The sequence below is a fragment of the Ostrinia furnacalis genome, unplaced genomic scaffold, assembly GCF_004193835.3.
Source record: "Ostrinia furnacalis isolate ACB-3 unplaced genomic scaffold, ASM419383v2 OfSCF5444, whole genome shotgun sequence".
NCBI classification, from domain to species: domain Eukaryota; kingdom Metazoa; phylum Arthropoda; class Insecta; order Lepidoptera; family Crambidae; genus Ostrinia; species Ostrinia furnacalis.
In genome coordinates, this window is record NW_021135683.1 from 112,145 (window position 1) to 139,948 (window position 27,804).

The following is a 27,804-nucleotide window of genomic DNA, read 5'->3' on the forward strand; positions in this document are numbered from 1 at the left end:
TTCTTGCATTACCTTCTCGTCTTATTATTCGTATTGTTTTTCATCTCTGGTAGGCTTTCGTAGCTATATTTTGTTAATTGTTCAGTTTAGCATTGAACTTAAACTCATGCGAGCTCTTGTAGAGTTCTGGGATTTCTTAGTTAAACCTATTTATAAATGGTTAGGAAGCTTTTCATTATAATTGCCACCATCTTGATAAAGAAGTGATCTTGGAAAAGCCTATTTTATTTCACTATAGAGCGCGTTTGATGTCCTATAAATTGGCTGAATACCTATTGCTTAGTCGAGTCTAGACTGGAAATAAGCCGTTAATCGTATTCCGTTAATACAAAATCCGATAATACCTAACTATCACAGGTCTCTTCAGGCTAGCTACTTAATTAGGGCAGTGGAACCGAATGTTGTTCGGTTAGTACTGGGTTTAAAACTACACCCTCCTAGACATGAAGTCAGATCCGAACATGATTACATGACAGATGTAATCCGAAATCGCTTCGCTCCGGCACTTTAACGGTCGCCAATGTCATTTTGTCTAGGCCCTAGCTTTTTATTCATGCCTGGCTGTACCCTAAGAAGCAATCTCCATCAGTCTGTCTTCGTCATATGTCATGACGTATGTTATAAGGTGCTTGCGCAGACATGCGTCATATAGAGACCGAGCAGTTGGAGGAATGTCACAGATTCGTGTTATTTACTCAAGTGTTTTCTTTTCAGGTCTGCTATAATATTGCCTGACATATCAATAGCACGGTGAGTTGTTTTAACGAAATACTTTTTAGTTTAGTCTCGACTCTACATACGTTCTGGTTGGTCGCTGAAAAAAATCGTTAAAACCTGTTCTTTGATTCTGAGTAACAAAATAGAGATGACACAGAATCAAGTTTCCATCCAATTTGACAGTCTTATTGGACTGCAGTAACTAGGTTCTATTTTGTTCTTTGGATCTTAAAAAAAGATACTCGCGGATCTGTGTTTTACTTTAGCAGTTAAAAATCACTTAATTACTTATACGATTTGTCATAAACTTCTGCTTGTCAGCACTATGTTACAATTATAAACTGTTTTATTGCACTTAGGTCCAAAAATGACAGTAGCCATTTAATTGTTTCTTCATTATCATCATCATCATTTCAGTCATAGGACGTCCACTGCTGAACATAGGCCTCCCCCAATGACTTCCATGATGAATTAACTGTTCACAAAGCAACAAAATGAACTATCAAGCCGGTAATCTGTTGTTTTGATTTTGAAACGTAGTAACTCGTTGGTCAAGAAGATGGAAACATCCATTGACACCTACGCGCTTTGCTTTCGTAACGGTTTTTCGGTATTTTACGATTCTCCGGACTTTCAAGGTTGCATGACTAGCAATTGTTTTTAGTAAAAAGTATGCTTAACTTTGCATATTAGGATATAAATATCACAGTGTTATGATCTGAAAAGAGCCAAAAAAACCAAAGTATGTCTTGCTGCTTCATTTTATATTTACTGCTGTTTAAGATGCATAGACCAGAGGCCAAAACGCAAACATCCTGTCGTACCTTTCATGACTCCTCATGAATAAACATAATTATTACGATTGAAAATAGAAAACTGCAATAATATATAGTTAATAAAAATCATAGCAATCCGCACGCATTGCTGTGGAGAAATCCCGCAGTGTGTCAAACAACCGGTCCCAGGTTCGAAGAAGTCAAAAGGGGGTAATGTTTTTCGACCATTATCGATATCGAGTCTACAATTTTATCGATATGTGTTTGTATGTTTATGGAAGAGGTTGGCTCATGAACGTGACGATTGTAAGGTCCATGTATCGGCTTAGGTATTGCTATCTCAAATCTGCTGATTAAGATAAAGAGTGGACTGGCAGGTTTCGTAATATGTCGACTTATTTTAATAGTGATTAATTACGTGATTGAAAAGAAGAAATTAGTAGCCTCCATAGAATCACCTGCTGAACCTTACTGTCAAAATTCAATTGGTGTCATGGAGTGTCATCGATGTCTGACGTAGGTAAAGCTCATATTCATAGTTTATTTAATTTTTAGCGATAAGAGTTGCATCTCAAACTAATTTAAGCGAAAGGTCGTGGGTTCAATTCCCGCCTTAGGCAGTTCAATTTTTCAAGTTATTTATAACTTTTAAAATAAGCTCATATTCAGATGATAGATCCTTCCGAATAACTCCTGGTATAACTGGCACATTGACAGTTTCATTATGGGAAATATGTGAAAACTGACGATTTACTCTGATATTAATATTTACTCTTGTTTGGTCGAATCCACCCTTCATCGGTGTACTGTATCCAGAATTCCTGACTATGCTCTTTTCTTAGCATATAATTTTTAAAATGACTCTAGATGTTAAATCCTACTTAACATAATAAGAAAACAACTTTTTCTTTAAGGATTTAAAGGTCTTCGAATAATTCCGATAACTACTAATTACTACCACAGTGGGTATGCTTAGCGAGCTTTCTAATCACAAGTTATGGTCCGGTATTGACCAGGACCGCTTTTTACCCCCGCGTTTCCTTATAAATTGAAGGCGCAAAAAAGTGTTATGTCACACACACCTGGGTGGAGTGATATAACGCAACTTTTTAAGTTATTTTTATAATTAAAATTATCGCAGGCAATATTTTGAACGCAAAAACAACCTTCCGGCATCGAACTGTGTTAATATTTAATTTAATTTAAAATAGTGACTACACGGCTTCATATTAATTAGGTTGCTGACACCACCAATACATACTTACTTTACTCTTCATATGCTGTCAAAACTAGAGTCCTGTATCATTTAAGCTTTTTCAAAGAAACTGAGTCATAGTTACAATACACATCCCCTTCCACATATGAGCTGGTGCTGTGAAGAAGTGGTCACCTTTGTCAGCCTCTTTATCCTCCTTCATGCTCCTCCTCCATCCTTCTACCTCCATCTCCCCCTGATCATCATCTCTTTCCAAATCTCAAGTACCTAATAGTTCTATTCTGAAATCTGAAAGAGCATTTTACCCTCACCAAAGCAACATCATTTCACACATAACTCATCCATCGGCCCCACGTGGTACCATTAAGCATCCTCAGCCGATTAATGACCAAATCAAATACGTATGAAGGCTGACGCACCATTTAATAAAGTCGTTATCGTAACTTTAATATAACAATACATCATTTTTATTTCTGGTATTAGGTAAAGTAGGAAATTAAAACTAGAAAGTAATACGCTACAAATTTTTATTTTGTGATGGATGAATAATTCACTCACTAAAAATGCAGGTATTCTACGTTCTAGGTTGGTTCATGTAGAACTAATTTCGCAAAATGTTATTATGTAGGATTCTTCCAGCTCTTTGTCATTGCTGCACGTCCTTACCACCTAACATGCGAAAAAAATAAAAACTGATGCGGTACCCTAAAATTATTTCATCATCATCTTCATCATTTCAGCCATAGGACATCCACTGCTGAACATAGGCCTCCCCTAATGCTTTCCATGTTGATCGATTGGTAAAATTATTTATTAGAACATTATTAAGAGTACTTGGAACATAATAGAGACAAGTGGTTGTTGAAGGTGTATTCGCTTCTGTCAAGATATTTTTGCAACTCATCTTGTAAAATTACTATAACAAAGAATAACTATTTCAACAAGATTCATATACTTGAAGTAGGCACTTAAATAACAGAGGCCTTGCAACTTGAGATCAACCAATATTGACTCGATCAGTTTTTGATTTCTCTTTAATAAACATTGAAGATTCTTGACGTGACTGCTTGCCAGAACTATCGGAGGCCAATAAAACTTTCCCTTTAATTTATTTAAATTATCACACTTAGCAAGTTCCAGTCTCTTATCTATCGCCCTAATAGTCAGTTTATTGTGTTCTTAACTTGTATTGCTGTATTTTATGTGTAATTAATTATGTAATAATGATTCATTCTTCCACCAATCGGATCGTGGACGTTCTTCTATCTTTTAGTTTTCTTTCATGTTCATTATTATGCTCTACCTTACACATACCGCTCTGAACTTTTTGAAATATAAAAAAACAAACTTTGGCCTTTTGTCAACGGAACCCTAAAAGTCATAATCTGATGACTGGCCTACCTTCCCTGCACATGTAGTCATGTAAAAAATAGTTCAGTGCCAATTAACATTCTTCAGTTCTGTCGGTCACGCCGGCCTGCAGTGGAATACCTACATACTTATTAATATGAGTGGGTACATTTTTCATATCCAATGTGACTGTGAAAAAGTTTCTTAGTGACCAGGATTAACCAAGGAGTTTCGTATGTGGCTCGTCACAGCTCGAATCTCTCAATGTGTCCTTTTAGACCTTATTTCATTGACAAAAAAAAACATAAATGCCGTGAAATTCTGTTTCCTTTTCACTCAGGATTCTTAAAATTGAAAACTCTACGACAGTCTCTGGTACTATTTCATCCACAAATTAGTATCGACCGGTGTCCGACTACGTATGAACATTGAACATGTTTCGGATGACTGGATAATAAAAAATAAGCTGAACACTATTTATGTGTACTGGTTCGGTAGCATAGAGGCTAAAAAGTATTTCAAGTTTTGACAAGAAAAAAAGAAAATAGGTTTCAATTCGCGAAACAAAAGAATTTTCTAAATTCAAAAAAGTTGTTGACAACTTGAATCAATAAGTTCTGCAAAAGAACATATAAAAAAAAAGAATTTAATCTGGCCGTCCAGTTTTGACGCGCAGTTTGTAAATTGCGGGCACGCATGGAATCCGTGATCGTTGCACCGTATTGGCATGCCGCCGGCTCTCTCTGAAGGATTTGTCCTCTGCTGCCTTTCCTTGTACTAAGCCTTTATGAGTTTTGTATGGCTACACGTTTTAAGGAATGTGAAAGAGATCGTACAATTTGAATTCGGCCTTGCAGCCTCAACCAAACTGTTATTAACATGAGCATGATGCAACATGTTTTGTTATCATTTTCATGTAGTAGTTATGGTTTTATGGTGTTCAAATATTGATGCTAATTGAATTCAAATAAGAATCTTTCTAAATTATCTCTACACCGCATTTACTTGAACGTCAATTTTGTAGAAATTGTAACTTCCTTATCAATTTGCTATTACTTTTTCCTAAACAAATTAAAAGTGCAATTACAGAAAGAAAGCGCAATATAATGGTGAGAGTTAGGGTTCCATTCCATCGTATTGTTCGGTTGATCGAATCATTGTAAAAACTCTATTATCTATTTCTCTTTCGGTAAAAAAAATTCTATGTTTTTTCACGAGAAGTATGTACGGTAGACAAATCTTCCGTGTATAATCACGGAACCCAAAGTTTCTAATGAGCCTGTCTTTATTGGAAGATCTATGCAAATTCGGTTTCCTGTTAGGATTTCCCAACGGGTTTGATGCCCGACCAGTCCTTCACTAGTCTCTTCCTAGTTGCACCCAGTGCTAGTTTGTATACTGCGGTGAAACTAGTAACTATAATGGATAAGGTAGTTATCGAAGCTTCTATTTCGATTAACAAAAATGGCTTTTCGTTTCGAAAATTAGCCTTTTACAGTGACTTACAATGTTGGTACTTAATTAATTTTGACAGTCACGTACAGTTTTTGTACTGGAACCATCGTGGAAAATTCCGTATCGGAATTGATTTAACAGTGCCACTTAATCCAATTAAAATAATGCAGTAAATTGGATTACCTTTACGAAGCGCGTGACCGACTATTCCAATAGGCTAGTTGCCTAAAAAAATTTTTTTAGTCCGTAATGTTTAATATCAAAAAATATTGGACACGTATAATTTTATTTGTCAATCTAACAAATAATTACATAGTTATGGTGCGTTGAAGTTGCGCACGACGTCACAACGTGCGGCATTTTTAAGCAAGCGTTGACGTCACGGGCCTCTTCTTATGAACTTTGGGGCGCTTTATCTCTTTAAATTTTCATTAGTTTGAAAAAGTGAAAAATACGTGTAGAGTATTTTTTGATAAGTTAACTGACGGACTAATTAAAACTCTTGCTTTTTGACCCAGGCAACATCCCCATTTGGGTCCGAAAGTAATCTTTCGGACTAAAAATCAAGGGTAATCCTTTGTTTTTTTTTTTAAATCCTCGTCTGAAAACATCTAAAATTACATGACAACATTTGTATATACAGCATCTTTGTCGTCAATCGAATCCAATCGGTGATTTTGGGTAATTGTCGCACAACTAAAATGCTTATCTAAACTTGCAAGGAACATGTGACCACACTACCACAGACAAAATGCTGTAACCAAGGACTCCGTTCTGTAAACTAGAAAAGGTATGCACCATCCTAGACTGCATCTCACTCAACATCAGGTGTAATTGCGATCAAATGCCTGCCCTGTTCTACATAAACATTCCATATTATTATGTTACTAAACAAAGTAAACATTCCATAGTCTCATTCGCTCGCGTGGGCAAAAGGGTCCGCGTAGAATGCCGGTCACGAGCGAGAAACGCATCGAACTTGCACATTCCTCGCCCAGCGATGCCAACAAACCCGCCTTACGCGATCACCTGCTTCATAAACGGTCAGGTAAAGCTTAAAAGCTTTCTTCCTTGTACGAAGGTGTCATCGTAAAATGCCAAGAACAAACCCAAACTTATAACATTTAACAAAGCGTCAACTTGCTCAAAATGATTTTGGCCGGTTTCTCAAATGAAATTTTTGGCCTGAGCATGTTCATCTTCTAATCAACTAGTTATAACCGTTTTGTAATTGTAAATTCATCCTTGAGTAGAACATGAGCATGCTTAAGCTGTAATTACCTATTATATTATATTATTTAAAATAAAAATGCCAGTGTTTATGGCGTCCAATGTGACGCTCTTTTAAAAATGGCCTCCGCAGAATAACAGCGTCCTGTTCTGGGGTCTACCTCAGAGCAGGACACAATGCTGAGCGGATGCCATTTTGGTTCAAACATGTACAAATACTTTGAACTGTAAAATTGTGTATAAATTGTTTTGGACCAAATAAAAATTTTTCTTTCTTTCTTTCTTTCTTTCTAATTCTCAATTCAGAAATCGAGTCTTTGTATGTTACATTGGTATAGGTACTCCAACAAAATGTACAAAATGTTTAGTATTCATTGACAGATAGGTATTACTGGTATTTTGTCATTATTTTCTTGTTAAAAATCGTGCAAGACAAACGGTTTTCCATTCAACAATTTGCATGTTTCCTTGACCTGAAGAGTATTGAAAAAAAGTCAAAAGTAGCACATACAGTCAATGTTGGGTTTCCCAAAACAATGCTTTGGTAACTTCTGGTAATAAATAGTTAAGTCATCCATCAATCTTATGCATTTAAATTATTTAAATAAACAAGCTTTTGTTAGTCTTGGACTGTTTGAAATTGAGTTTAAAAATAGCACTGCCTAACGGTTTTACTTTATACTCGTGTTAACTGTCTATCTAGGACAAAACACCGTAAGGATTTTCCGACTATATTATAGTAGGTAGTTATGACATTCTATGATTACGTATTTCCAGTTATATGTTGTGTAGTAAGTACAACTCAAAGTATTATATTACTTATTTTAAAGGAACTATTATTAGTTTTTGACGCAGATTCCGATAATCACAATAAAACTATTTAGAATAATTTTGTGTTGTTCTGCCCTTTACCTAGGTGTACGATTCAGGCTCTATTAAACCTCATATTTTCACCACGACAAATCTTGTGCCCATCTCAGTCCTCTGCTGGACATCCTAACTTGACCTTGGCCTCGAATACTAATAATTTCCTTTTCTTGTAATGTTTTTCATTCACGCGGTCTCAGAACTTAATAAACTCTATTATGTATAATGAATTTATATTATTAACAGTCGTTCGTTCAAAGAACACACGTCATATTAGAAACAAAGTGACCGGCATATCAAACGATCTTTCGTCATAAAATCAATATAACTAGACATCCATCCACTACATTAAGTATAATTTATAACATGGCCCGCCTTTGTTTGTGACGAAAGCACGTCAGACTACACATTTTTATTTAAAAATCGTCTCTATCTACAAGCACACAAGAGACCGCAGTGTTGAGCTTAGTTTGCCGTCGTTTGTAAGCTGTGTGGTGTAGTGTGGTGTTTGCGCCATTGTCTTTTGAATCACATTAGGCACAGGCATGGCATGGCGTAAGCGATGGAAAGTGTATAATACAATTACATTGCCCATTGGTTCGCACATCGTAAAAATATTAAGCTTTTATGGTTGAATCTGGAACTGCATACTGCAAACGATTTAAGTTTCACGAGGCATAATGATATACAAAATAAATACCGGTTTAGTAAAAAACGTTTAAAGAAGAAAGAACATGATTTATGTTCAGTTTCTTCAGTTACAGAAAAGCAAGTTTTTGTATTTTCTACCTTTCGACTCTATTATCAAACCACAATGTTGATTTTATTTATTGTCAATGGAAGATTCCATGAATAGAGACAACAGTCCTTTAATAGAGATTAACATGCAAAATTTCAGCACAGACGGAACAAGTGAAGCTGAATAAATAATAAAATATTAATTAATTTAAATTTTAATCAGTTATTTTGATGAGCATAACAACATTATGGCATGACGCCATATTGTTGTAATATCATCTGTGCCAATAGACATTCATTCAAGTTATTCAATCTGAAAAAGGTCGCTAACTGAAAACCAGCGCAGGATTGATCTAGCGTTGTAGAGCTGATGCTGAACTACATACCTCAAATATCTTGTTACTTACGAGTACCTATCAAATACATATTTATTCGATTTGGATGATAAAGGACTAACGTAGTAAACTTTCGTTGTTCTGATCCAATGACAATTAACTATTCCCCGGGACAAACTTGACCCTCACTGGTTGGATTTTTATTGGCGGTCAAGCTGTAGATCCTTGCTACACAGGAGTTGCAGCGGTGGGAACGAGAGATGGGAATACTCCCCTATCATATTAACTCGTATTAAAATGATAATCGTCTGTATTGAATAAAGCATCATGGAAATGTCTTCCATTGAATCATTCAACCAACAAAGTCATCAGTATATTAATACTCGTGATAAATTTAGCCACAATGGCCCAGCCAGCTATCGGCTGTCGCACTAATGACGATCATTGCAAGAACAATAGTACCGGTTTTCATTCATTGACTGTTGTTCGGTTGGTAAAATGATTATAGTCTTTGAAAGATATTGTAATCGCTACTGAAAAGTTATAAAATGAATGGCATTGTAGTTTTATCGCATCCATTATCATTCATATTCCAAGTATTTTTTTTTACAAATTAATTAACGATTATTTGGCACAATCCAGTATTGTGAAACCTTTTAGGTAGGTATATTCTTAAAAATAAACGTACCAAATCAGGCAGTATAATATTATGCCACTGCACACCGGACGACATGTTTATATTTAGCAGGCACATCAAAAAGATAAGTTTACCTAAATGTATGGTTAAGTGCCTTGACGATAAAAATGGAAAGATTAAAAAAAAAATACAAATGCAAATGAAATGGGAATAAGTGCATTTGCTAAAAGCTGTAAGATAAGCTTCATAAGCTTTTTTCATCACATCTAATTACTACGTGAGTGGGTCAGAAGAAGAAGACTGTCAGACTGACAGATCCATAAGTTTGTCTTTCATTCTAGCCAACTATGAACTACCTTAATATGATACAATAATAGTCTAGACGTCAGACGATCGAACAGGGTAGCGAAACGATGTGTGATTAAGGTTTTTTAGTTGTCTTGTAAATGATAGTTTATTTTCTAACATTATTTCTTGTTAATTTACGCTACCTTATAATATAACATTTATGTTGCAATATCGTCTAGCTAGAATAATAATATAGTTTCGTCATCCTTATTCTGACGTTTAATGTCGGACACACTTGTGTACCGGTTTCGGAGTTCGGACGTCATTGGTGGATTTCAGATGACTAATACTATATCTAATCAGAAAATCCCTTCAGAGTTGTATTAAACGAGTAATACCATTAATGCTATTGCAATAAAATTAATAGAAACAAATTACTTGATCAAAACTTGCATTCAATCCACATAATCGAAAGACAGCTTCGTCACCAAATTCTAAAAAGTGGAATAAACGTGAGAAAAGTTTTCTAATTCATATTATCTTATCATTTTTACATGGAATTCATGTTAATTATACTCAAGTCAATATTAATACTCCTAAAGAACTCGTTCAATAAAATTACATCATTTTAGTATTCAATAAATGCTTTAACGAAGCCACGCCTGGTATTCTAATTAAATAATCTCGCTATTCATTGTCGCTTGCGAATTGAAATATTTTGCGTTTTTTTTATCTACGACATATTTGCAACGGAAGTACGTTCACTTTCTTCGGTTACGCCATCTTTGTTGTGGATTTGTGATTGATGATAAGGCGCGGGCGCAGATCGCATCGCGCTTGAGTTACGGCGGCATGCTGCACATACCATAGTCGGTTCACCGCCGATTTTGAATGTTATCGGACATTCCGTTTATTTGACAGATGGCGATGTGCCAAGTACGGTTTGACTCGAGTCAGACTCGATTCCTACTTTGGACTTCCTCCCACCCAATCTGGGGGCACGGTAGTGCGTGCCCCCACCAAGTCGAGCAAAAAAGCGGCACGGCCGTACCATCCTTTTCTCGAAGCAATTCAGGCCATTTTCGACCGCCTGTAACTTCGTTGTGGATAAAACTAGAAGGCTGAATTTTCATTAGCTATGCAGGCATTGTAAAGACACGGTATATTTAAAATTTCATTCAATTTGAACCAGTAGTTTAAGAATTATAAAGGGTCAAAGTTACTTAATTTTGTCACTCACTGACTGACTCACCGATCATCAAAATTCTAAGGCACTTCTAGCAGACCTAGAAGCTTCAAATTTGGTATGAATCAAGGAAAAACTAAAATATTTGGGGGCACGGTAGTGCAACCGCCAAGTCGAGTAAAATTTTTCAATTTCGGTCCAGTTTTCTAGATACATAACTGCTGTCTACAAAATACAAAAAGAAATGAGATTTGGGGGCACGGTAGTGCAACCGCCTAGTCGAGTAAAATTTTTCAATTTCGGTCCAGTTTTCTAGATACATAACTGCTGTCCTACTTTGGACTTCCTCCCACCCAATTTAGTTTTATTCGAGTAAACCGGGCTCAATTCTGGTACTCGAGTCAGGAAAATTCGATTTTGAATTCTCTAAGTAGACTTCATGAATTCAGCAAAAGTGTATGAAGTTTGCTTTTCGAATTTTCCTTTTTCAGTGTCAAAGTCAGTGGGTTGAATTTCTAGACTAACTTCTCGATTTGAATTTCTAGACTCGAGTCAAATTCGGTCTACATATCTCCAAACATAGAACTCGAGTATTGGGCAAGAAAATCGCAATGGTTAGTGACTCGGCCACATAACTACTACATGCCATAATCGGTCCCCCCGCCGATTTTGAGTGTTATCGGGCATGCCGTTTATTTGACAGGGAAAGTACTTGCTTCAACGTTTTGCCACGGCTTCTGACCTTTGCTAATGAACGATAATCGATGTTGAAGCCAATTCGTCTACGATTGCTCTTGACTAATAGCAGCAGGGAATGTGTGAATATTCTCGAGACTTGTCAAGTCGTGTATCAATCTAAGATCGAAGAATGATGATGATGATCTGTTGAAATTTTTTGGAGAAGTCTCATCAGCTTCTTCTTTGAAGAAGTTTCATCAGCTTCTTTGAAGAAGTTTCATCAGCATCAACTGCCTTGAAGTCCACTGCTGCTGCTAGTGTAACGAATCTCCAAGTGCCTCCATAAGCCAGTGAATTGATGACCTGGGAATGGCTGCGAATGAGCTGCTGATAGAAATCGGCCCAATATTTGTAGGAAATTATAACATTGTCTATCAATTTCAATTCGATAAAGTTGCATAAACGTAAACCATTGTTCTGTACCTCTGGCTTTTGCAGAACTGTAATTAAACATGACATTTGTTAAGTACATATTATTATGTTTATAAAACCAGATCAATGCTCATGTTAAAGTATAATGCACTTATTCTTTACAAGTATATACCTGAGTGATGTCGCAATTAATGAATTGTGTGCTCTTTTAAACTTTGCTACATTTAATACTAATTCGTTTTCAATTTAAAATTCTTGCAATAACTTATATTATTATGTATCTTCTTTATGTAACTGGAGTGACGTATTACCTACAGCTTACGTAAATGATACAATAATTGGCCGAGTACGTTTTTACTACGGGATCTAAGTAATTAACTAGTAATGAGAGAATCTGTACCTACGGTTAGTAATGTAACTTTGCTTACTAGCCTATGAAAATGGCAGTTTAATTAAAATTCAAATACTATAGTTATATATAGACATCGGATTATATGCATTTGCATTATTGCATATGCAAACGCATATAATGCTATTTTTATAGCGTTATTGCATATTTTGGTAGTTTTTCATTGACAGTGCTTATTTTAGTATTTATACGTGTTAGACGTGTTGTACTTCGCGCCGTCCCCACACCAAACATCAACACATCGCCCTCGCACGCACTGCGAGAGCGCATTGAGAGCGATCCGTACCAGTGTTGCCAGTCGGGTCTTGTCAGAAATTACCAGAAATATAAAAAAATTTAACCTTTTTGAATAAAAAGTAACCTTCATACGGGGGGGGGGGGGGGGTTGCGGAGCGAAAATGAATGACCATTCCATGAAGACCGAAAAGTGACCGGTCGTATAAAAACGTTTACTGGATTTGCGTTTTATTATCGAAAAACATTCGCTAAAATTCATTTTTTTTTAAGAAACAATAAATCAAATTCATGTTTAAGTGCAGTTTATGACATAATTTTTAAATTGTCACTATTAATATTTTTTAGTAGATAATTTATATTGTCACAAGAATTAATATATTTATATTGTCACAAGAATTACAACCAATAAGTACCTATTTAATTAATTAATTATGTATTGTGAAAATAAAGTTAATTCTAATAATGTTTTTTTGATTGTGCATATTTTGTGCATATTTCGCCCTTTTTTAGTGCATATTTGCATGCATATTTTGGCATTTTGATAGTGCATATAATCCGATGTCTAGATATATAAGGTGTACAATATGTAACGTATTTATGAGGTATTTATATTATTATGTATCATGATTCATAAGAAATTGTTGTGCTCAGTAGTGCTCTCCCTGTTTTGGGTGTCCACGGAAGACCAGCGTCGCGTGGCATTATCTACTGAGATGCTACGACACCATGCTGAGTGGATACCTTTTCAGTATCATTGTAATTACCTTCTCATTAAGGCCGGGTAGCAGAGAAAATGGCGAAAATGAGGTTTTCATTTTTCATTTTTGAGGTACTAAACAGTAAAATTAAAGGCNAAATTAAACATTTGCGACCTGTAAAACCAAAAGATGTAAGTTTATCTACCAGTAAGTAAGTAAGTGAGTAATCATTTATTTGCTGCATACAGTTACATCAATTCCATATTAATATTCATTCATAATCTAGAAAAGGAAAATGTTAAAGTAATAATCTCATAGTGGTGAATGATCCTTTTAATAACTTAACATACTTTACTTCTATTTTGGTTAATTATTAATCTAATTTTGAAACTTCATCCATAATACATAGCAGTTAAGTAAATATTCCGACTGTCAAAAGTATACATATTACTAAAGTTTCAGAAGAATAGTTATTATTATTCTCGTACCTTTCAAATCCCACGGGCGTAAATCCGAAAGTGTAATTATTGCAATTAATTAACGCGGGATGAAATAGAACTAATTTATCAGCAGTATTAATTAATTTCGGAGTCGTTTGTACTATCCCTATCCCCTTTTACCCGGTTTGTGGTGAGCTCGTATGTACGTGTCAAATATAGCACGGGAAGAACAGCCAGCCTATTAAAAATAAGTTTATTATTTTCATTTTTCCTCAAAAAATACACTGCTACATCCGGTGGGGATTGAAATAACGAGCTTTCGCATGGACTGAGCATCACTGAGCTAAGGCACAACTTGTTGCTTTTGAACAAAATGGGTTTTACTATAGAAATGAGATTAATGCCATGTCAATCGCTCAATTGTTATTAGTGCTATTAATATCTTTGTGTGCCTAACTACTTATAGCACCTTCTCAGACAAAAGACGTCCATTGCTGAACAAATGCCAAAACAATTTCAGCAGCGACCGTTCCTACACTGCTCGCATCCAGGCGCTTCCCGCAACCTTCAATAGTTATCAAATGTGCTGTCTGTACTATTTTGTCTGTACCAAAACTACATATAATAATACTATGCGGTTTCGTTTCACGTAACTCGCCTGTTATTAATATCCCATGAGCTCCCTTTGTGATGCCTTTCTTGCTGTAATATTTCTTTGTGCTCACTCTGTATGTAATGAGATATGTAATTACCACCCTGTATTTTCTCAGTACTTTTTGTAGTTTTATTTGTAAGGTAAAGATATTGGTTATCTTTGGAACTACTAAAATCTATAAGTACTAATATTATAAATGCGAAAGTAACTCTGTCTGCCTGTCTTGCTTAGCCACTGAACCGATTTTGATGAAATTTGGCAGATATAGTTTGAGTCCCGGAAAAGGACATAGGATAGTTTTTGTCCCGGTTTTTGAAACAGGGAAGCGCGCGATAAAGTTTTTCTGTGACAGACAAAATTCATTTCAGAAAGCTACTTCGTAATTATTATATTCAACTGAAACTCAGCTTCTTTTCTTACTTATTTTTTTTAAGTTTCAGTTAATACACTAGTGACTTGAAAAGTATTAAGCAGCGAATTTTTTAAGTGACTTTTAACTTTTGTCTTTACATCTTTGAGAAAAAATTCGAAAAAATCGTCAGGGAAGTTCTAACAGTGCGTAAGTCATTTTTTGACGGTTTCAACATTTTGATGCCATTGGATGAAGAAAGACCGTGTGCTTTTTTCCAACCAATCTCCTGTAAAATGCACATTTTTAACTTACGTACTGTTACAATTTCACTGACGAAATGCAAAACTCCTGATAATTAATTTCAGCAGCTCAATACAGAGCTTACACAACTAATCTGTGTTCCTTTCAGCGATTTCAGAGGTATGTGAGATTCGTAATTTGATACATTATCTAGAAACAATGGCCCTAGGCTTAAGAATCTGAAACCTCCGCAAAGACAAAGCCTTACCTATAATACGTCACAACGTGCGTAATTATATTGGGGTTGATGCCTCCGGCAATGACGTCTCTTCCTCCGCCATTGACAGTGAACGCCTTATCATTTGTGAGACGAAATGCGTCACACGTTTTGATATAAAGCCTAGATATAAACTCTGTGCTGTGTCGCGCATTAAATAAATAATAATAATAAATAAAAAAACGTTTATTGCTTTTTACACATAAAAGGAATTACAAGAAACAAAATTACATTATAAGCTTAAAATAACTTATACGCTAAAAGAAAAAGCAAATGGAGATGGCTCAGCATGTGCCGCCAAGGACTACCTGCCCTAGACAGCGCTGGTATTCAGCCACCACCATTTCTCTTGAGGTGTTGGTCGAGAAAATGGTCACGGGGGCTTACAAAAAAAAATGAGTAAAAAAATAAATAAATGACATTTAAATTCACAAAAAAAAAAACACTTTTTCTGTCTGTGTAGTGTAAGTGTGTAGTGTGTGTGTGGTGTGTGTGTGTTTTTGTGTTTTGTACTGTATGCTACGCGAAATAATCTCTTAGGGGCAGAAGTTTCCAGTAACCACGACGAAGATCGTCTGCATCTATCTGTTTTTTAAGTAAGGCAGCTTTATATTTACTTTTGAAACCCTGAATGCTCATTTTTTGTTTCATTAACCAAAGCAGATATTTGTATTTATATTTGTTCAGGTTTTCAATAATGTAACAGGAAGGCGCTCGATGCAGGCCGCTACCAGCCGGCCTTTGTGGAAATCATTGGGGGAGCCCTTTGTTCAGCAGTGGACGTCCTATGGATGAAATTATCACGATGATGATGTAGGTTCAGGATTGAAAAAAATCGACGTTTCTTTTCCCTCATTCATTTAAGATCTCAATATATTATTTTAATACGTAGAAGTTCTTTTTTGTTGTAAAAAAATTATACTAGTCTCTAGACAAGTTACAAAAGATGACGATTGTAATTACCAAATCGTTCGCTCCGCCGTTTTATTAATAAATGTACTTGTAAACTTGAAGGGATTACGAATAATAACTGTCAAGTAACTTGTCTAGAGGGGCAGAAGTTATAAAATGAATTCCGTGTAGACGTAGAATAGTAACTCTTTACTTTAAAAGAAATTCCAAATTAAACCAAGAATCTCAAACGCATTGCTGCACATGTGAGCCATAAAAACATTTTTTTGTAAAGGTTAATTCTGAATAGACATATTGGCAAGTAGTACAACGTAGTGACGTCAGTTCGCGCTGTGCAATTGAAGGCTAAGTGCCCTGTCATTTGCGGCGGATACACGCTATGACGCGGTCCCGAACCTTACAGGGTTGTCACTATCGCATTCACAAACATTACTATGAAGGCCCCAAAGTGCGCGTGGACGCACAGGGTGACACATGAACCAATCATAGAGCTCTTATTCAGCGTTAGTGCTGCTTCACTTAAGCAAGTATCGTTTGTGAATACGGGTGTAATAAGTGGATGTTATAATGATGACACCGTTTGACTTCGAGGTTTGATTTCCGGAGGGGACAAATGTAGATACTCGTATTATAATGAGTAAGAGCGTACCTATATGATCGGTGTGATGGAGACTGAATGATGTGATAATGATGATCCGGGAGCCCATTTTGTTCTATCAGCAAATTTTGCTTTTGCTTTTTGATTTCCTTTTTACCTAGATAATAGTTGGTTTGGGCCAGCACCAAAACTATAAAGGAATAGGTAATCTGTGAATAATCTATACTTATAATATTATAATGCTGAAGAGTTTGTTTGTTTGTTTACTTGAACGCGCTAATCTCCGGAACTACTGGTCCGATTTGAAAAATTCTTTCAGTGTTAGATAGCCCATTTATCGAGGAAGGCTATAGGCTATACAACATCACGCTACAATCAATAGGAGCAGAGCAACAATGAAAAATGTTGCGAAAACGGGTTTTCACTCGTACGAAGTCGCAGGCACAGCTAGTAACTAAATATTTGTCGGCTCATGAATCGGATTTGCCAAGTCACGCGACCTGTCATAGGGCAGAATAATACTCCAGAACTCCAGATAATATTGAGACAATAATATTTCTACAAATTCATAACCACCTAAAACCTCCTCAAAAGGATATAAGAATATAGGTGTGACATAACGTCTTATTCACAATGTCACATTACACATTCAAAGTGATAAAATATGTATCTATTCAGTGTCACTGAAGAATATCCATCGTCATCGTGCGCTACAGAAACTGTTTTTACGTGTAAAAAGCCCATGTTTTTCCTTAACGTTTTTCGCAAGGAATTTAGTAGCAAAGTCGGAAAGCAATTATGGTAGTGACAGCCCTGGCAGCCTTAAATCACAGGCGCTCGAGCCCATTCGGTGGCAACCATGGGAGTATTATTGTATAGCACACTACAATTTTTGCTAGATATATTTGAACTCAGCGGTGTACGGCTTTAGAGCAATTTCATATAAGTCAATATTTATTATATCTATAAAAGCGAAAGGTCATTGACTTACTCACTCATCACGAAATCTCAGAAACTACAAGTGCTAGGAGTCTCAAATTTTGTATGGGGGTACCTTTTAGAACGTAGGTGCTCACTAAGACGGGATTTTACAAAATTCAACAGCTAAGGGGGTAAGATGGGGTCCTCGCGTAGCACGCGTACGTAGTCGCGGGCAGCCGCTACTAATGTACCTATTTTGTTTTTATTTCATGTGACAGGAGGCAAACGAGCAGACGGATCACCTGATGGTAAGTGATTACAGTCGCCCATAGACACCCGCAGACCCAGGGGCGTTACAGGTGCGTTGCCGGCCTTTAAGGTGAAGATACACTTTCCTCTTGAAAGCTTGCAGATGAATAGAAAGCCTTTTTCATACTTTTCTACTTACTACCTACTTTATTTATTGTCACAAGCATTCACGTCACTATGAGATTCATTGGATTTCCACTAAAACCTCCATCTCCTATTTTACAGTCATTCAATTTTTTTCGTGACAAAAGAGAATCCTTTTATAGAACCTATCTCTACGTAACCAACCTCTGTATGTGTATTTTTACCATAAAAAATCCGTGCAGAGACAGGTGATTGGCGCTGCGCTACGCCGTAGCAAGACTACTTACTACTGTACTCTGCTACGGCGTAGCAACTACGTTACTACGTACCTACTGTAAAAACAAGTGATTTTATTTGTATTTGTGTACCTACTCGTATAGTGTTTTTAGTGTTATTTGTACATAATGAAATTGGATAAACCTTGTTCTACCTAATATAAATAAGCTGTTTTCCATTTGGATGAAGTAAATTGAAATCTATCTAAATGGCAATTTTGAGTTACCTCAATGCCCCCAAGAAAGTTCCATCAGAGTTACTGAGTTACGCAAGATATTTTGCCGAGTTACCCGTCTCTAGTCCTAGAAGTTGATTTAAAAGATCGGCACTACGCTGCGCTGAAGCAAAGTAGAAAAAGAAGATTCATATTTATTAGTAAGTATAATATGCAGCTCCATTTTGATGCAGAAGTAAATAAATACAAATCTAATTGTGTTACACTATATGTAGTACAATTTTGAGTTATAGTTGTTGCAATTCACGAAGGCGAGTGAGCTTTACTTACATGTGTGGTGGCTCGCTACTGTTCATTTTCAAAAGTTTTGATAGACATTACACTATTGTTATGTGCATGTACACGTACACACACAAGTAAAGCTCACTCGCCTTCGTGAGTTGCAAGAACTATACCTGAAAGTTCATCAGAGTTACGCAAGAGTTTTTGCCGAGTTACCCGTCTCTAGTCTCTAGAAAAAAGTTGATTTAAGGCCGGGTAACAGAGAAAATGGCGAAAATGAGGTTTTCATTTTTCATTTTTGAGGTACTAAACAGTAAAATAAAAGGCTAAGATTTTTTTTGGGCATAGTTGAGGATATTTTCTAGGGCTATTAACGGATGGAAACACGATTTGATGAAGTTGACTCGATAGAATAAATTCCCAAAGTTACCTCTATTCGTTTTCTAATTATGATTTTATTTTTAAAATAAGCGATTTGAGATTCTGAATCTTTTACTAAACTAAAGTTCAGAAATAACTTGAGGGCTTTTAACGGATGAAATTTTTATATTGCGTCTTATTTAGTTACTATGTTAAAAAATGTGGAAAAAATCGCCCATGACGGCTTGGACAATCTCAATCAGTCGCGCGGTGGCGCTTACGGAGGACGGACGCGTGCCAGTTTTTTGGCCGTGACAGTTCTCGATTTGTCAATATTTTTGACAATGATGACTTTGATGAGTCACAGTATAATAATACCAGTGTTACTGGAGAAAGCTAAAATTTTTGATAATTAAGAATTCTGAATTTTGTCTACCTATTGGGTCCATCGAGCAGATAAATTCTACACTATGTTTGCAGACACGTGCTGTTCTTTCAGGAACTCTACCATTTTTCGATGAGTCAATAACACATCTTGAGCAGTGAACTGAGTTGAGTGACTGAGAGTTACCGTATGTGCATAGTTGGCGCTACTGTAGAGTAAGGTCACAACCTAATGGCTAAGACAGTGCCGCCAACTGGTGAGCGCTGAAGTGGTAGGAAGACGAAGAGTAAGGTCCTGCCAGTTGCCCCTGGTTAATATAGTGGTGAGCCCTGAAGCGGTTGAAGGACTATCACATATGCACAAACCCGGATGGCAGTGATGGCACCAAAGTACTCGTATATTGACGTGCTATAACTCATCAGTAGTAATAATATTTGTGTATGTATATTTTAAATGCAGTTTCGGTTAGTGTCCGTGATTCCGACTCGGCATGGGGCACACGGAAAACTAGCGTCGTGGCCTTCCTCACCGTGGGCCACGGCATATGCTGAGTGGGGTCCCATTGCGATGGGCATCTGTTACGACAGGATGGCAACTTTTTTGAACTTTTGTAAGTAATGTTCATCGCAATAAATGTTTCTTTCTAGCATCAACTGGTCATTGTGCGGCACAATGCAGTACTATCTCTAGGTCACAAGAAGTATTTAGCCGTCATGAAAACCACCGAAAGGATAGAACCATCGGGACCTCTAGAGGCTTAAAGCACAAATGTTTAGACATTCAAACGTGACCCTTGACGTTGTGAAAGTTTTATGTAATCGCGTGGCGCGTTCGTCCGTATTGTTCAAGTTGACTAATAAATTAGAGACTTGCCCTTGTAGCTTGAGACAATTGAGCAGAATAAGGATTACCTTGTTCATGGTGAACAAAGTCAAAAACTAGTGACTGAGGATTTTTTTACTGTTTTTTTTATAATACATAAGACTATGGCATAGTATCAAGATAAACACGTCATTTTTATTTGTGAGAGGTGCGTTCTTGCTACAAAAATGCATGTGAAATATTGATATAATTACACTACCGTTGACTGTACCTACATTTATATTCGAAATAATTATCTTCAAATCATCTTTATTTAATTACTCGACCTTTGCGCGGACGCAAAAGCGTTTCTATTTATAAAAGTAACTTGAAGATCTGGTTCTACCAGTATGTATATTCTCAGGATAAAATAAAATAATTTGTGATACATAATATTGATGAAAACACTTTTAGAATCTAAAAGTGTTTACCTACTGCCGCGGCCGGCCCGAACTGCTAGTAATAATTTTCGCTCGTTTCAGCCAAATGACGTCCACTGCTAGACAAAGGCCTCCCCAAGGATTTCCATAACAACTGGTACTGGCGCGTTACCCGCATCCAGGTTCTTCCCTCAAACTTCACCAGATCGTCGGTTCACCCAGTGGAGGGCCTGCCCACACTACGTCTTCCGGCCCATGGTCGCTCGCTACTTGAGAACTTTTCTGCCCCAGCGGCCATCAGCTCTACGAGCTATGTGCCCCGTCCACTGCCACTTGATTTTAGCGTTTAGTAATAATTTAATTAAAGTAAAAATTAAGTTAGCTTAACTTTTATCTGTTAGGTAGGTAAGGCTCCATTCTGTTATGGTTTCACAATCGTTTAAATTCTGAATTTGTATTTTCGTCGCAAACTTTACGCAGTTACTTATTAAGTAGGGAACAACAGAAATAAGTCCAACTTTTATAAAAGGGTGCCTATTTATTTTTTTAGTTACGCAGTAAACAAAATGTTACTTTTTAATTAGGTACTTACTTCCATTATAAATGTAAGTACAATAAGAACTGTATAAATAAGAATAATTGCTAATACTATGAGTAGGTAGCCCAACCCACTGATAGTTTACAATCTCACGCGTTATGTTATAAACTGACGGAGTTCACAATTTTACTTAGACACTACAATTTGTTGTGTATTCAAACACAACGAATTTTATATGCATCCGACATAGAATATTCGGAAGCTTCTAAATAACCAAGTAAGTGGCAAAGTAGATTTTTTTGAAGATTTCCATGTTTGGCTTTAAAATACGTTGTTAATTTTTATTATCAAAATGGTTTTTGATATGGTGTAAGTTAGAAAAGACAATTCAAGTCCAAAGCACTACTAAAATGTATGCACATAGCCTAGATATTCCAAAATGGCTCTTAATAAATAACTAGCGAAGAGGTTTGTCCAACTTCATCACACTAACACAATCACGAACATAGTACTCGGTGAAACCATTTAACTTGGTCCGATTGTTTAGCCTCTCCTGAGATTGGCTTAAAAGGTAGGTCGATATCTTTTACGGCGTCAAGCAAAACTTTGTTCACTGCCATATAAATGGCTTGTTTGGACAGACCATGTGGTGCAATAGATGCCGTGTTATATAAAGTGTTCTAATGTATAAGATTAGCATAAACTTAGGCCCGATTCGACAATAACTCCTAGTACAACTGGTACATTGACAGTTTCAGGGAAATATGTCAAAATGACAAGTTTATTCTGAGATTAATATTCACTTTTGTTTGGTCGAATCCAGCCATAGTATAATTACTAAGAAGCCGTTTGTGCCTTAAACCTCTACTCGAATTATCAGATTTTAGGGCATTGTGATTACCTATTGTAAAAGGAAACCAAAGGGAGACTTGTTCAAGTATGTATTTCTACACCACTGATTTACACAATAATAATTTCAACATTACTTCTTACTAATAAGTACATCTTGTTTGAAAGCTCAAATCGAACTGCCTGTCCGGTGGCATGCCAGCAAAAAGGTAGCTTCCCCTTCCATTCGTCAAAGTCAAACGACTTATCGACGGCATGCCCCGGAAGTAGTCAATTGCATTACCTAATTATTAATTTAGTTTATTTTTATTTCTAAAATAGCAAACTGTATACAATAAAAATTCTAAAATTAATGTAAATTAAACAATAATTGAGATAATCGAATACAATACAGAATTAATTAAAAAAAATCGTTCTAATATCTGTAACATGTCCAGGAAGTAATCAAACAAAGTATTTTAATTTAATAATGGGTTTCTAAATTCTACTAAAGTTGTTACAATAACTATTTATAAGCATCCAATCGTACCTATAAAATACAATTTACATTCTAAAATCATTACACATGCAGTAAAAAAATGTTTAATACTATCATAATCTTTTGTACGAAATAAAATAATGTTCTTTTTTTAAAAATATATTGCTACATACCTTTGTTTGTGAGCTGAAGATGTGGATCACATTCCCGCTTCCGATTTATAAAAAAAAAGTTACTTGTTGATCAATTACTTATTTATTCAGGATACTAATTTATACATTTCCAACATTATAACACCTTAAAGTTAGTACTTCTTGCTTTAAATGCTCCAATCCAACTGCCTGTCCGGCGGCATGCCCGCGATAAGGCAACTTCCCCTTCCATTCGTCAAAGTCAACCGGCTCGAAACGACTTATCGACAGCATGCCCCGGAAGTAGTCAAAATCAATACTTAAATAACAATTTATTTCTAAATTACTAAAAATTGTATACAATAAAAATTCTAAAATAATTACATTAAATAATAAACATGAAATATGCAATTGAATATAATACAGAATAAATTCTAAAACCATTCTAATATCTGCAACAATGTCAAGTAAAGTATTTAATTTTAATAATGGGTTTTTTAATTCTACCAAAATTATTACAATAACTATTTATAAGCAACTAATAATCGTATAAAATACAATATTAATTCTAAAATCATTACAAAAGCGTCTAACATTTTCTGAGACAATATTAAACCAAGCTCCTACTCCGTGTCTTTATTCAGACACCTTGATTCAGTCAGCTTCAGTATTATGACTGTGATGATTGAATTTTTATAATCATGCTAAGAAAAAATAACAAAATACTAATTCTCAATTTATACTTCATAGAAAGGGAAGAAAGACTCATTCATTATTATGAGTTTGTGGCAGCGTTATCGATTCGTAAAATAATATCGCATCATTTTTTGGTATTATTAAAAAACTAGCTTTCCGCCCGCGGCTTCGCCCGCGTGGAATTTTGTCTGTCACAGAAAAACTTTATCGCGCGCGTCCCTGTTTCATAAACCGGGATAAAAACTATCCTATGTTCTTTCCCGGGACTCAAACTATCTCTATGCCAAATTTCATCAAAATCGGTTGCGAGGTTTAAGCGGGAAAGCGTAACAGACAGACAGACGCAAAGTTTGTATGGGACAAAGTGATTCCTTGGTTCAATCTACTTCAAATTTGAAAAATGAAAAATGAAAATGAAAAAAGTATTTATTTAAATAGGCACAGGTTACATTTTGCATTACAAAATAATAAAGGCAAGATGTGTTAACAATAACAGCAAGAAAGAGAGCAAGATGTATATCAATAACAGTGGGCCCCAAACTAGGCATAGCCTGTATCTTGGTGGCCCAAACAGTGCAGTTTGCAAAATTAAAGTGACTGGCACAGTGCGGTACAGTTCAGCTATACCTAAGTGTAGTGAAACAGTCTATATAAACAAAAAAAAAAAGGAAAAGTTTAACAATACCTTAATATAATTCATGAAAGACGTGTGGAACGGGTAGAAAGTAATTTTGGCAGTCATTTTCTTCGAAGTTGATATCAATACTACTTAGTGCCTTTGATTTAATTACTTTTTATTTTTACAAGTGTTTGAAAACTCCATTTCAGATTGTGTTCAATGTCAAGTGAAACCTCAAATTGAAATGTCTCAATCTCAATGTGGAGACTCTGTATTTATTCCTAGAATTCCCCAAACACCGTCAAATTACCCTTTCGAATTCAAGACAGTGCAGTTTCCCATCAGTCTGCTTCGTAATGACTATAAACAAAGCTCAAAGTCAAACTCTAGGGACCTCTGCTTAAACTCCCATGAGTGCACAGAGGTACGCAGGTAACCGCGTGTGATGCTCATAGCAATTTTCGATAGGTACAGAACCCCGTACATACGTCATACATATTATAGAAAGAAAACACCCAGACCAATACAAACAAATATGTTTCTGCAATTTTAGTATGATATTTTTATTTATTAATAAACAAAGAGACTGAACAAAATTGATGCGTACCTATACTGATTAATGTTATTAACCACATGCAAAGCTTCGTGAATTGCAACAACTATAATTAAATTTATTATCCAAGCTCTAAATAATCGCTACTAAGAGTAACTTATCATAAAAAAAAATTCCAATCGCTCAAGCTCCCAAGGGCCTACCGATAGGTCGGGTGACGTAATCTTGAAATTCTTTAAGCCGGCGCAGAACTTCCAGAAGGTCGGGCGACGCCACGGCCACTTTGAACAGTGTTTACTTCTGCAGTTATATTTTATATTTATTCGATTCTAGAATATATTCCCAAAAAGTCTGAAAGGTGTTTTAATTTGTATCACTTGGATATGATTTCTATTAGAAAGTGTTGTGAGTGTGACGCTTGAAGGGAAGGAAGTCAACCTAACCTAACCAACTGCGTATTTCTATACTGTGTAGCTGGAAATTGTGGCGGGAGCTCTTTGACGCGCTGTTTTCGGCGAAGAATTGCGCGCGCAGATTTTGACAGCGCGAAATACCTACTTTAGAAGAAATACCAAGCCTTAAATAATGTTAAGTATTGCAAGTGTATTGTCGATGATACTGAATAAACATTTTTTCTTTCTTTCTTTCTTTCTTTCTATATTATTGATTTGATCTTCACATAATTTTGGACAGTATAAACTCTGTCGGTACAACTTTACAGGGCATAGCACGAAAACTGATAAGTATGATAACGGCTCAGGTAGTTCCTGAAAAAGTAAAAATAATAATTACATGTCAAGGTTATTGTTAAAAAATGCAGTGCAATTAACTTCTACTTCTAACCATATCAACGGACGATGTGATAGAAGTTGCTGAAGGCATACCGCTTCTAGCTCTTAAATCTAAAGAGGAGGCGCGTAGGCGTACCTATTCATGTTAAATAATGAACATACAGCTTACGGCTAATTTTATTATAATATCTACTGAATGATAATAATCCTACTAATATTATAAATGCGAAAGTTTGGATGTCTGGATGTTTGTTACTCTTTCACGCAAAAATACTGAGCGTATTTTGATGACACTTTACAGTATTATTGTTTAGAACCCAGAATAACATATAGGCTAACATTTATGACGATCTATGAAAAACTAAATTTCACGCGGGTGAAACCGCGGGCAAATGCTATGTTGAAATAAATGAGAAGATTGAGTTGATCCTGTGCATAATATCGCCCGGGCTATCTCCGCTGGAGGGCGGTATCATGTATGTATTTGCAAAAATATAGAGTTCATTGCAGAGGTATGTTCTTCCTACGCAGTTGTTACAAATCTGTATCTCATATTTCTAATGTAATTAACAATCCATTAACGCGTGGGCAATTCCGTAACCCCATGCAATCGTCTTGAAAAATGGCTGTTAAGTGGTATTATTTACACCCGCCAATTACGATAATCAATCACCGGTGAATGTAGCATATTGCCTAAATTCAAATTGCATAATGGCCATCATCAAATCATTCATGTTACAGATTACGAATCCGACTATGGGCTTATTTATAAACAGATCTCACTTGTATAACGTAAGTTACTGGAAGTAATTTATCAATTTTAATTTAAATGATGAGTATTGGGAAAGGGATGCAAATTGAATAATTTGTAAGTGCCAATAATATGATGTAACAACAATAATTTTAAAGTCTAAAACATCTTCATTTGTATTATAATTAATCACCACTATCTATCTATTCTATGTTAATCTATGATCTATGTTATGTTTATCAACTTAAATTCTCTGTTTTGTCTAATTTTCTGGTTAGCTGGAAGAGAATGCCACATGGCATTAAGCTCGCCTGTTGTACCACTGTTTTTTATGTGTGCAATAAAGATTTTAAATAAATAAATAAATATGTTGGCGCCCAGAAAATGTGTAAACTTTAGTGCTAAAAGCTGTGTTGATGTTATTTTCTAATGACGCCGATTATACCTGCATAGGCACCCCAATAATATCTTTTCAAATGAGTCATATTAGTCTATTAGGTAGACTGATGTAGTAATATGAAACTACGTCACAGCGTTGACCTACAAGTTTTGCGCACTGATTCATGCCCAGGCGCATGTCCGAGAGAAAACTTAGGTCAGCAAAAATTACAGTGAAAGTCGACATTGGAATCTGAAACTTGGTGCGTTGTTTTACAGGTCATTTTCGCAAATGCTATTTCTTTCATTCATGTGGATATTGGAGAAATGAATGAATCATTATTGACTTTAAGTTACGCGTGAGTTCTGCGTCAGAGTTACCCCAACAGAAACGCCTTGTGTTATCTCTTTTTAATGATACTGATAATCAAATATCCTGTTTCATTTAAATTGTGCAAACACTTAGCTCTAATTTCTGTTTACTTTTTTTTAACTTTTTGTAAAAACTTTTAATTGATGTTTTTGTATAAGGATGAATTGGTGAAACACGTACCGGAAAACGCAGCGTGGGACGTCCACCCACAAGGTGGACAGACGACCTGATAAAGGTAGCAGAAAGGCGCTGGATGCAGGCCGCTACCAACCGTGCGATGTGGAAGTCATTGGGGGAGGCCTATGTTCAGAAGTGGACGTCCTGTGGCTGAAATGATGATGATGAATTGGTTTTTGGAACGGGGACACGCAAGCGATAAAGATTTTCAGCGACGAATCGAAATTCACGCGAAGTCACGTGCATAGCTTGTATGTAATAAATATGTGTATGTTTACATGTAAATCACAGGGTTCACAGGATGATAAGATGTTTTTGGTCAAAATATGTCCTATTAATTAACTATTCATTTATGGCTATGCAACCGTGCTACTACGCATCACACGCATTAAAATAATGTTTTAAGTTCATTAAGGCTGGTCATCCTATCATATTATGTGTTGTATATTATATTATCTCATGTATACCACGTAATTAAGCATCATTAGTGTAATGTTTTGCAAGCATAACCGCTCTACACCACGAGATGCGGTTTTCGTAAAGCGTATTGAAAAATTCTGGCATTAGGGTTGGTGTGGTGTAATTTTATTAGGTATTTATAATGTAATCCGCCGTATTTATATTGTAATAATACAGTATTTTAATGCATTCTAATATTTTAAGGAGGAAGAGTCTCTAGGATAGGGGTGACCAAACTTTTGACCTGTGAGGTCT

General features: G+C 35.9%; 1 protein-coding gene across 5 annotated transcripts in view; it reads left to right on the forward strand.

Annotated features, from left to right (window-relative positions):
- Positions 1–27,804, forward strand: part of LOC114361190 (uncharacterized) — a 99,341-nt gene that overhangs the window by 31,026 nt on the left and 40,511 nt on the right. For 3 of the 5 annotated variants that reach the window (XM_028316163.1, XM_028316161.1, XM_028316166.1), the window contains one exon: positions 715–750. The exons of the other annotated variants lie outside the window; for them this stretch is intronic. The gene's annotated coding sequence lies outside the window, so the exon portion shown is untranslated. The remainder of the gene's footprint in view (positions 1–714; positions 751–27,804) is intronic. 5 annotated transcript variants of the gene reach the window in all.